Below are 11,558 nucleotides of genomic sequence, written 5' to 3'. Positions count from 1 at the left end.
CCTGCTGGGCAGGTGCCGTTCCGCTGTGGGACGCGTGGTAGCTGAGGGGATTTGAGGAAATAAACCCGACTGGAACACTGAACGTATTTCAGGCTTTTTTGCGAGAACTTGGAACTAATTTCACAGAATCGTAGGTCCAGAATACCTAAAGGTTTTGCTATAGTGGCTTTTGGTGTTTTAGGCTTGTTTTTCTTTTTGGTTTGGATTTTTTGGGTTTTGTTTGGTTGATCGGTTTGGGTTTTGTTTGATTTTTTTTGTTTTGTTTTGTTTTAAATGTACATGGCCCTCAAGACTCATAGCTTTTATTTCTGTAATGTGTCCTTTTCATCTTTCACTGCAGTGGGATAAGCTTTGGCATTGTTATAGTTCATTTCTTCTGAGGGTCAGATGTGCAACAGCATTTCCACTCAGAGCTCTGTCCTCACAGCTTGTCCCTGGGCTGTAGAATGTCCCTGTCTCTGAAGCAGGTTATGTGAAGTCCAGAGAAACTTTCCTCTCAGTAGTGGACTTTGGAGTTAAAGGAGTGTGTTGAAATACATGGTTTTATGGCTTTCCAAACCTTTTTGTTATATGCCTGTATAACACGAAACCTGATTTCATTTAAAATATAAAATGTGATTAGACAAGCAGTCTTGACTTCTATTTTTTCCCTTTATTACATCATACAAAAAGATGAAAGTGTTTAAGATGTTAACATCTTAAAGGTGATAGCCCTTCTGCTACTTTATTTTTCTCAGGATAAGTTTTGTAATACATTATTGTTGTCTGACATACATTTCTTTTTTTTTTTTTTTCCCAATACAATGAACAAGATCTGTCGAGTTTCCTGAGTGTTTCAGATGATGATTATTTGTTGCAAGAGGCATGGTTCAGTGTTGGGACTCTGTGCTACTTAGATGAGCTTAAATAGTTCTTGGTCATCTTTTTTTCTTCCCTTCATCTGACTTTTTTGTTCCTGCTCTTGAATTAGCCCATCTAGCTAGTATGAGTTGACTGTAAAATAACCCATCTGGAGGAGCAGGAGGGAACACTGAATCTCATCAGTGGCCAAGTTACAAGAAGTAAAAGCAGGTGAGAATAAGGCAAGGGTAGAAGCAGCAGCTGTGTGGTGTTGCTGCCAGCTCTTGGGGCTTGTAGTATGTGGAGCAACTCTTAAGTATAGGCAGAGTTGCATAAAGAAGTCTACTAATCACCTATGCAGTGCTGCCATGGTTATTTCTCTGGCCTCTTCTCTCTGTTGTCAGAAGAGTAGGTGGGCTCACATCTGGGGTGTTGATGAGGTATATGAATTTCAGCCGCTTCCCCAGGTAGTTGCATTGTTTTCTGCAAGTCATTTCACCCCACTGAAATCCCCTTTACTCTCCGCCTGGAGCACTGTGTCCAGCTGTGGGCTTCCAACATAAGAATGATGTGAACCTTTGGAGCGAGTTCAGAGGAGGCCACAAAGACCATGAGAGGGCTGGAACATCTCTCCCATGAGGAAAGGCTGAGACTGCTGTTGGGGCTGTTCAGCCTGGAGAAGAGAAGGCTCCAAGGGAGAACTCAGAGCACCTTCCAGTACCCAAAGGGGCCTACAAGAGAGTTGAAGAGGGACTTCTTGCAAGGGCAAGGAGGGACAAGACAAGGGGTAATAGGTTCAAACTAAAAGAGGGTAGGTTTAGATCCGATATTAGGTATATATTCTTTGCTGTGAGGGTGGTCAGGCACTGGAAGAGATTGCCCAGAGGAGTTGTGGATGCCCCATCCCTGGAAGTGTTCAAGGCCAGGCTGGGAGGGAGCTTTGAACTACCTGGTCAAGGGGAAGGTGTCCCTGCTAATGGCAGAGGTTTTGGAACTAGATAATCTTTAATGTTCCTTCCAATCCAAACCTCTCTATGATTCTATAAATACACACAGTACTGAAGAAACTTGCTACTCAAGACCTCTTTCTGCTCCTCATTAACTTAAAGGAATGATTTTCTCTGACTTTTAAGGGAGCAGGGTCTGGCCCTGCAGTGGAATTCAAACATAAAACATCATGCTTTCCTGACAGCTGTGTGCCTTCTGTAAGGGGAGGTCAAAACCCAGCAACAAAATACAGCTTGCTTTAGCTGCTTCAAAGTGAGAGAGCAGCAAAGGGAAAGTATTTATAAATGCCAGTACTGGCAAGGAGAGCAGGGAGACATTGGTCTGTTGCTTTTAAGGATGAACAACTACTGTGTGTTCAGGAATTCTGCTTTTTGTTATTGAGCTTCTGAACTTCTAATTTGTATGCTATACAAAAAAATGAATGTATCCTTAAGACTGACCAGAGAAGTTGCAGATCTTTTTGTTTAATGTTCTTAGGGGGGTTTTTTTGGCATATGGCTACTGTGTCACAGACCCTTTCAGCCTAAGATTAAAGGAAAAACAGCTGATTCTGTTTATAGGAGCCTTTAGATCTCTACTAGTTTTTATGTGGATATGGTTGTGAAACTTGTTTTAAAATTATTTCTTTATGTTTAATTTTATTTTTCAGGATTTTGGAATGCCAGAAGTGATCAGTCCAGTTGTATTTTCTTATGAAGTAACTGTGACTATAAGTAATGTTGCAGTATTTTTAGTAAAAGTTTCTAATTTCCAAGTCTATTATTAAAATGTTGGAAAGTGTGTTTGCTATGATAGCATCAGTAACGCATTTTAGTATCTAATGATTTTATTTTGACTTTTTAATCAGGTTTTTAAGAAATACTATTAATATTTGTAACTTGTCTTTTGTATGGCCAGGCAGACCCTGCTTAAAATTAATAATGGCATTGTAGTGTAGTATGTGGGGTTTATAATGTAGCTGACATGTCCCCTTGCTGGAAAATTGCTCTGACAAGAGTACTCTACTTGAGATATCTATCATGATAACACATATGTTCCCACTCATGTCCCAAATAAAAAATTACATCTTTTCAAGACCTCATTCCAACACTTCGTTCTCATGTTAAATGTATAACAATAATACTATATTTCAGACTTTAAAATTACTTTGCACTATTTTTTAATGTTAAACCATGCATTTTAAACATTTATTGTCTCACATAAAATAGTAATGTATTTTTCTTCCCATTCACTGATCCCTAACATTTAAAATAATTTCTCTGTGTTTGTTTGTAAAGTTGAACACTTTTTCCTGAGGATGTTTTAGGAAAGAAAATAAAACTCACCCATCTTAGAAGTTCAGCACACATTAGATTCTCAGTAGTACATGTAATTTGTTCTCTATACAGTTGTCACATACAACAAACCGTTCAAGATTGCAGACTCCAGTTTAAATACCATTTAAATTTTGTTTACATTACATTTTACTGTTGCTACATAAAACCATTATGAGCATGTACGCTGCAAATTACACACACCACCAGCCTTGTAAGCTTCTGTAAGTTGTATTTACCAATCACAGTCTCTATAAATGTGTATATGCTTACACAAACATATATGTAATTTATTCTAAAAAAGAGATTTTGTATTAATAGCAATGCACAGCAGAGGTCCGTATAGAACATCTTATGCTCTTAAGAATAATATCATGCATTAATGTTTCCAATATGTTTTATAGGATGATATCTTAGCAATTGACTACTACAGTCGTAGTTCAATTTTTGCTACCTTTACACTTACCTTCTAAAGTATTTTCTTATATGATCATGAATCATCTCATAGACAAATCTCTTTTTAAGTACATGGAATCTCCAAGAATGCAATGCTAACTTTAGTGTGGTAAACTAACTAAAATGAAAGATAAAAATAGCAAACGAGAATGTTTATGTGTAAAAATTACGCTAAATGTACTGTGCCAGTTGTTTTGATGAACTTACTCCAGGGACATCTGTAATTGACAAAGCAAGAAAAGAAAGACACCTCCTGATGACAAAACTTTTTAGAAAGCCTTCATTGTATGAAGGCCATTGGTTATACTGATTTGGGAAAGTCCAGTGGTAGATGGTAGTGTGACTGCAACAACCATTTAGTTGTAAAAGCTTTTCCTCCATTTTGTGTGTTAAGATGTTAGTTAAATGAGGTTTTTGTATAGTAGTATGGAGCAATATATTATATTTGCAGTTAAAATGTTCCTGCCTTAGATTTTGATAGTTTATGCCTTGCCTAATACCTACAGGAAATAAAATGAATTGTTGTATTTGTTTACTGTGATTTGGGGGGCTATTACTCCATGACAAGGTTACATTGACCTATCATTTCATGCATCAGCAGTTCTTCTATTGCACTGATTTGATTGAGCCTAGTGGATAAAAAAGGAGCAATCCACCCAGTGGACTAAGTTAGAATTATAATAAATAGTGCACATTCTGAAGGGCAAAGTAGGTTAAGTATGGTACTTACTGCACTGGGCATAATTTTTGGGATGTGTCAAATTTTAAGCTTTTTTTATTTCAACTTCTGCATTCAAATTTTGTACTTTGATTTTAGGTAGTTATGGAGGTCATGCTGTAGCGACAGTTGACGAAAAAATGTAGTTTTTTGCAGCTACTATAGGGAGCTTTTAGTTAGGTACTTGTGAAAGTGCAATACATCTCTGAACTCACACTCCTTTCTGGATGTACAATTCTAGATACTGTTGCTGCTCCTTATGCTGAAGCACTTCACCATTGTACAGTCATATAATGTCAAATAACCCTTCCTAATTACATGGTTTGGCATCTACTAGACAGAGGAAAAGGGGCTGCATGGCTTACAGCTTCACTCTTTTTCTAGCGCTATCTCATTCCCACTTGCTCTCTTTGAATGCCACCAACACCTCAGTGAATCAGGAGGGGCTGTATCCTGCTTGTTCACGCCCAGGTAGGTTTTTTAATTTCTGTTATCCAAGGGATAGGCCAAGGTACCTGTAGTATGAAAGTGGTGGAATAGCTGGTAAATTTTAAACATTATTTTAATAAGATGTACCAAATAAGATTTTTAAATTACTCTAGAGTAAGATGTGTGGTCATTAAAAATAGAAGCTTAATCTTTTGTTTCTCTAATGACAGAGTAGACATTAGACACATTTTTTAAATCTCTATATGTTTCTTCCATATTGCTTTGTTGTGGTGATCCACTAGGACTGCAAAATCAATCTGTAGTGATGAGGGTTTAATAACAGTGGAAAATCAAGGCTGTCAAAAATTATAATCATAAATTCTAGCAACTCTTAAATGCTAAAGAGCATAATTGTTGTATTCATGTGGTTTGCTTACTAAAGAATCCCCAGAGAAATTCATTTAAGAACACATGTAAGTTTTAGTGATCTCAAAAGGATGTAAGAACAAACTGTGGGTGTTTACATAATCAGGTAGATCATGAGCTGTATATCAGTACTGTGCTGGATAGATGACTTCTAACAGTGATGGAGACCCCAGAGAAGGAGCCCACCTATAGAACTTGCAGGAAACCCTATTAAAGTCCTCACTGGTTTTTTGTTTGTTGAATTTTTTTTTTGTTTAAATCAATATGAATTGTTTCAGTAACTGAAGAGAAGTAAAAAGGTGCTGTCCCAAGACTTTTAAAAAAGAAAAGAAAAAGGGTATTCTGTTTGTTCTGGTGTTGAATGTCTGTTCAGACAAATTCTGATAGTCTGCTGTAAATAAAAAGACATAGTTGGTCTTTTGTTTTGTCATTTCATTTTCTGTTAGATACAGTTGTTTAAAAAGGACAGAGACCAAGAAGGTAAACTTCAGCTCCGTCCAGAACCTAATATACACCTCCTTTGTGGCAATAGATTAATTGAATGATGTTTTCAATTCCATTGCTTTGCATATTCATGCAGTAGATTAAGTAATTCCAAAGTTTCAGGTTATATCCTTGTGTGGATTTGTGTTGAAACTTGTGAAAATTTTCATTACCTCAGGAATTTACTAATACCATGAATAGAAAATTAATGCTTTTTAAAGTTACTGTCTCTATTTTGGAAGCAGACAAACAAAATGAAGAATTATGTATTTATGGGCCAAAAGGTAAATTATTTAACAATTGCTAATTTTTATAATACTATTTGCTTTAAAATACTCATTACTTAATTGGGGAAACTGAACAAAGCAAGGGGTTGAACAATTTGATAGTGTATATTTGAAGTGGAACTTTAAAAAATTTCACCATAGAGCTTCAAGTCAAAGAAATATTTGAGTTGAGGAATGAAATTGCATCAGGTGAACCAAAATGTGAAACAACTGTTTTGAATTTGCTTTTCGGAAGTGGCAGTTCAAGCAGTACCATGTTAATGTCTTTGGTTTTGCAGCTGATCTATTACATGCTTTTTTAAGCAATTAGAGCTCAATAATACAACGATTTGTCACCCAATTAATTTTGAAAGACTGGAAATGCATGGATGAACTGTTTAACCTGTGGTTCACTTGGCACCATTGTAATTTAGATCAAATAAAACATAGTAGTGGGTAAGCTACATTATGGGAACTCAACATCTTCATGTTCTGTAACTTGTCCTTTAATCTTTTTTTATATTTCTATTCTAATTATAGGTGAACGTATAGATAAATAATGTAACATGGTTTTGTTTGGTGTAGAATGTGTAAATCCATGACAATTACAAACAGTAGTTGAAAAAACTTTTGTGAAAGTGTTTCTCCAGAGATAATTCTGTGCCCCAGCAACAACAGAAAGCACATCAAGGGCATTAATGTGTGCGGACTTCTGAATTATATTGTCTTTACAACTTGGAAAATTTAAGCACTAGAGCTAAAATTCTTATAAGGCTAAGAGAAACCTATGGGCATGTCAAATATAAACCAGGTACTATGTGGCTTTTTATTCTTCTGATCTTCAAGTCATGTATGTGTATCTCTTGTTTTTTTCAGTGCATCAGAATGCTGCTTCATTACAAGGTTCTGCTCCTCCTTGGGAGACACAGTGTAAGGGCAATTTCAATACAGACAGTGTACTGAGACCTAATTTCTAGAATTTCTGCACTTGTATGCATAGTAAATGCTGACTGAAATTCTGATAATTTGAAAAGAGGTGTATGAATTGTGGAATAATATAGAATCATAGGATAGTTTGGGTTGGGAGGGACCTTAAAGATCATCTAGTTCCAACCCCCCCCCCACGGGCAGGGACACCTTCCACTAGACCATGTTGTTTAGACAGCCTTTCATTCCCAGACCTAGATTTACATGTGATTTTGGCTTATGGTGAAAAATATCCATGCTACATTGTGTCAGTTATTCCTATGATTTCCCAGTGACAACTCCTGACAAGAAATATATTTATATATTTTGCTATGTTTGCCAAGCAGCACAACTTTGGAGGCCCTAAATACATGATTATTAGTGTTATAATGGTTTCTCTCTTGCCTGCCTGACTGCTGTCAGTTAAATGAGCAGTTGGCTTTTATTCTTTGATCTCTGTTGCTGTTGTTGCCTCCAAGTGACTTCAGCTGATTTCTCCTGGCTCCCTGTTCATTATCTGGTCAAAAGCTCCTGCATGCATTGCTTTTTAGGATGCGGAAGGAAACCTCCATTTCAACTACTGCAGTTGGTTTTTGTAGAAAATGCAGTAGAGATGGAAGATGGATAAGGGGAGGTAGAATGGCAAAACCCAAAATACTGGCACTTTGCTATAACAAAACCAGTGAAATTTGTATTAGCTTGTGAAAAATTACAATTGCACAGCCATTGTCTAACAGAACCTTGAAGGGTGCAATTAGAGCAGTTTTCACCTTCAGAATTATTCTTCTATGTAAGATTTTTGAGTTTGGTTTTGCTCACTTTATAGTGCATATGTGCAAGTGGTATGCAAAATAATACAGGTTTTTCATGTTTTGCTATTTCGGGGTTTCTCTCTGGTTTAACCTTAAATTCAGGTGTCTAAATTTTCTGTGTCTGTTTTTCTTAATTGATGTAATCATTCTATCATAAATGTGATCTTTATTTAAGATCTTTATCATCTTATTGCTCTTAAATGTAATTTTTCAGCTTTCTATCCTGATCCTAAAATTATTGATGCCATTAACTTGGTTGTTTTTTTTTTTGCACTGCAGACAATTACTCAAAATATGGTGCTACGCAAGAGTATGCGTGGTAACAGTAAGCTTGATGTTCTTCAGGCGGTGAACATCCATTTCTGATCTGTGTACTTGTAAGGTTTTTCATTGCTTTACATGACTTACACTTTCATGAACCAGAAGAGGCAGACTTATCTCTGGGGTGTTCTTTGCTGTTTATTTTGTCATCATGTCATACATGTTTGTAATATATTATGTTGTCAGCCTGCAGTTCTGATCTATGAACCAGAAAATACTGAGCTCAAGCAGGTTTTTTCCACTTCTTGAAGGAAAGGTGGTCTGTAAGTTTGAGAATTGCAACTACAATATTTATTGTATGGACAGTCTTGCTTTTCACATTGAGAATTATTGTATGACCAGGAACCTGACTTTGTATTTTGAAAGCCAGAAACTGAGAAAATACTTCTATAATGTCTGAGGTTTCTATGTCTTAAATATTCTGCCTTGGTCTATAAAATGTCAAAGTAAACATTCTCCATTTGTTAATGTTCAATTGCAAGTATTCATTTTACAGTATATTAAGAGAGAAAGAAAAAAGTCAGAAATCCTAAAAATTTAGAAACAGTCTTCTAAATTCAGAACAAGTAGACCATGTGAGTTCACATCAACTGTCTCAATATAATATCAACTAACATAATCCAAATAATCAATAAAAACCTCACCTCAAAAAAGCTCACCCTGCACTGATGTGGAAGAGGAATGCTCAAGAAAACTCTTTTAGCACTTGAGCAGGAAACTTTCAGCAGAAAATATGTAAAAATTAGTAAAGTAAATCGATTTTAAACTGGTCCTTACTCACAAAATGACCTCTGATGGTGCTCTGAGATGCTACCTGTGATCATGGCAATTGAATTGTGCCAAAATGTTAGCCATGTTTATTATGAAATGGGATGTTAGTCTGAAGGATGTTAACATCAAGAAGTCCCTTTGACTTCTGTAATATGAGAAAGAAGTAATGAGAAGGAAGACATTACAAATATCAGCTCGATCCATCTTTGGATACTCCCAAACCTGGCTTAGTTGTGTATTTTCTTCTCTCACATATTCACTATAGCTTACACTGCTCATTTGTGATCAAGTCTTCCTAGTCCTGTATCAGTTTAGGATATAAAGATACGTGGGGCAAGGGGTAGAGAGAGAGGGAACCTTCCATTCTCTTGCCACTGTGTAGCTACAGGAAACAGGAACAACAAGGTGGCTTGGTGGCGTAATTCATCCAAACTTTCTCCCATAAACGAGTGATTTTCTGGTGACCAGCTGTGCTGATTTAAGAGCTATGTTGAGCTGTGTGTGTTTTTATGGCAGAAGCAGCACAGAAATTCATCAGTGGGGATAGTGAAGATGATGCTGAAGCAAGTGATGAAAGCAGCAATAATAAAACAAAAAGATAAAACCCTAGCTGTCCAAATTGTAATGATGAAGAAAAGTCTGAAGAAAATTAGTGTGGAGATAGTATGGTATTTCAGTTGATGATTTTGATTCTCCAACGATCAACATAAAGTGTTGAAGTACACTGTTTAATCATAATTATTATTAGAAATTTCAGTATTCTTTACTAAAATTAATATCAGATCTTAGAATTTTTGTAGTACTTGCAATATTTTCGAACTTACACCTGTAAAAATTACCTTGTTTTCTAACTTGATGACACATGTAAACTTGATGTATGCAGAAGTAATTGATATAGTATTTTCCTGCTGGAGCAATAAGTTACATGGAAACTGTGACACAGATCATCACTTGAGCAAAACAATATTTTAGTATTGGACTTGATACATTCCTTTGCACCACTTGAACAAGGGAAACCAGCATGATTTTATAAAACTCTGTAATCTGCAAAACGATGATGTAGTTTTGAGTGGCAGAAATGCTGTCTTAAAATTAAAACACCGCTTGCTGAAAATTGTTGTGATTTTTATAGTCTTGACATTAATGATACAGCTCTTAAGAGTATTTTAGCTGAAAAGCCTTGCCTGACATCTTTGTAAAGATATATAGCTTCAATGACAGTCTCTTGTCCAGGTTTGGAGATAAACCAAATAGCACTGTTGAAAAAGTGCCAGTTGTAAAATTGATCAGAAAATCTACATAACTGATAAGATTGTGACTTGTACCAATTTAACATTAACTTATTGTTAACATTTATAAAATTTACAGACGGAGATGGCAAGAACTACAGTAGTAGTTGCCACTGTGATGTGAAATATTCATAATCAACTGGGAAGGTTTGAATTTACACTCCTGAGGAGCTGGTCTGCATGAAGAGATTATAAGATTGAGACTCCTTAAGTAAATTTACCACAGATATTCAATTGTTTCTCTGGACACATCAAGGCTGTAGAAAGGACAAAAGATTATTTTCTAGACATGGATAAGAGAAAAGTAAACCAGCTGCTTTCCGGAGAGAAGTGGAGCACCTCCCTTCTCACTTAAATTGAAAGGAATTAAAATGATCAACCTCTTTGAGGCTGTGATTCCTGAATTACTAATATTCATTTTAGTGTCCACATCATTCATCTCCTATTGCTTGTTTTTGAATTTGAATTTTTTCTAAGAGAAAGCAATGTGCTGAAGAACTAAGTGAATTCATATGAATGCTTTTAAATAGTGACAGGGAAAAACCATAGGCTGGGAGTCCTTCCTACTTTATAAATATACTTATTTTTCTGGACTGGCATTAAAACTTGAAAATGATTCAGATATGCTCTTGAGAGTCAGATTCCCCTTTAGTAGAGTATCTCAAGAATAGATCATATCTATAAACTCAAGATGGTTTACATTTTGTACTAATATCTTTGTCATTTTTAATGCAGACATCTATGTGGGATGCCTGCCATACGTATTACCTCAAATCAGTTGGTGTCCACATGGTGAGGACTAAGTGAACCCTGTTACAATGCTGAAAGAAATAGATAATAAATTAAAATATTTTTAGAAGTTTGGATATACATTCCCTCAGCATTTTTGCTAGCTCATGTTACTTTCGGTGGAGTTATTTGTTTAAACAGATTACTAATCTCTGAAGAAAAAAAGATGACTGGTAGAAGAGTGCTGAGAAGTGAAGTCCCAAGTTGGTGTTCTCTCTGTAGCTGGAGAGGGAAGTAAGTAACCTTGTTACCTGTCCTGGGGAGAACAGAGCTATTGGAAACCAGAGCATTATCTATTGGACTCTCTTGAATCCCTTCCCAGACAGTTCCCTTAAACCCTAGCAAACATTAAGTATCCCTTAAGACTATGAAGAGAGAGGTTATGCTTGATTCACTGCTCAGAGCAGTGCTGCTCTTTATCTCATGTGTTTTAACTTTAAAAATCTTTGTTGTGGCTGAACTGTTAAAGATAACATGGCTAAGTTCTGTCTCCTGTTCTAGTGCTGAGTTGCTAATGCTGTCCCAGATGACAGCAGCTCTCTTTTTTCCTGTGGTTGTCTTCTTCAAGTGCAACTATCAGAATACCATCAAGAGGAGTCGAGAGCATTAGGTAAGTGTGTGCTTGCAGAGAAGTTTTGAAGGGACGAAGTAAACTATGAGATTTTATTATA

The 11,558-nt window shown here is 36.2% G+C and overlaps 1 protein-coding gene across 17 annotated transcripts in view; it reads left to right on the top strand.

The window, feature by feature from the left end:
• Positions 1-11,044, top strand: part of MYO3B (myosin IIIB) — a 252,842-nt gene extending 241,798 nt beyond the window's left edge. For 14 of the 17 annotated variants that reach the window (XM_017735716.1, XM_017735714.1, XM_017735712.1 and 11 more), the window contains one exon: positions 4,720-11,044. The gene's annotated coding sequence lies outside the window, so the exon portion shown is untranslated. The remainder of the gene's footprint in view (positions 1-4,719) is intronic. The other 3 variants (XR_001862401.1, XR_001862400.1, XR_001862399.1) reach the window with 3 other exon arrangements.
• Positions 11,045-11,558: the final 514 nt, after the last annotated feature.

Source organism: Corvus brachyrhynchos, unplaced genomic scaffold (genome assembly GCF_000691975.1).
Source record: "Corvus brachyrhynchos isolate BGI_N302 unplaced genomic scaffold, ASM69197v1 scaffold255, whole genome shotgun sequence".
Lineage (NCBI taxonomy): Eukaryota > Metazoa > Chordata > Aves > Passeriformes > Corvidae > Corvus > Corvus brachyrhynchos.
This window is presented reverse-complemented; position numbering and strand designations above follow the sequence as displayed.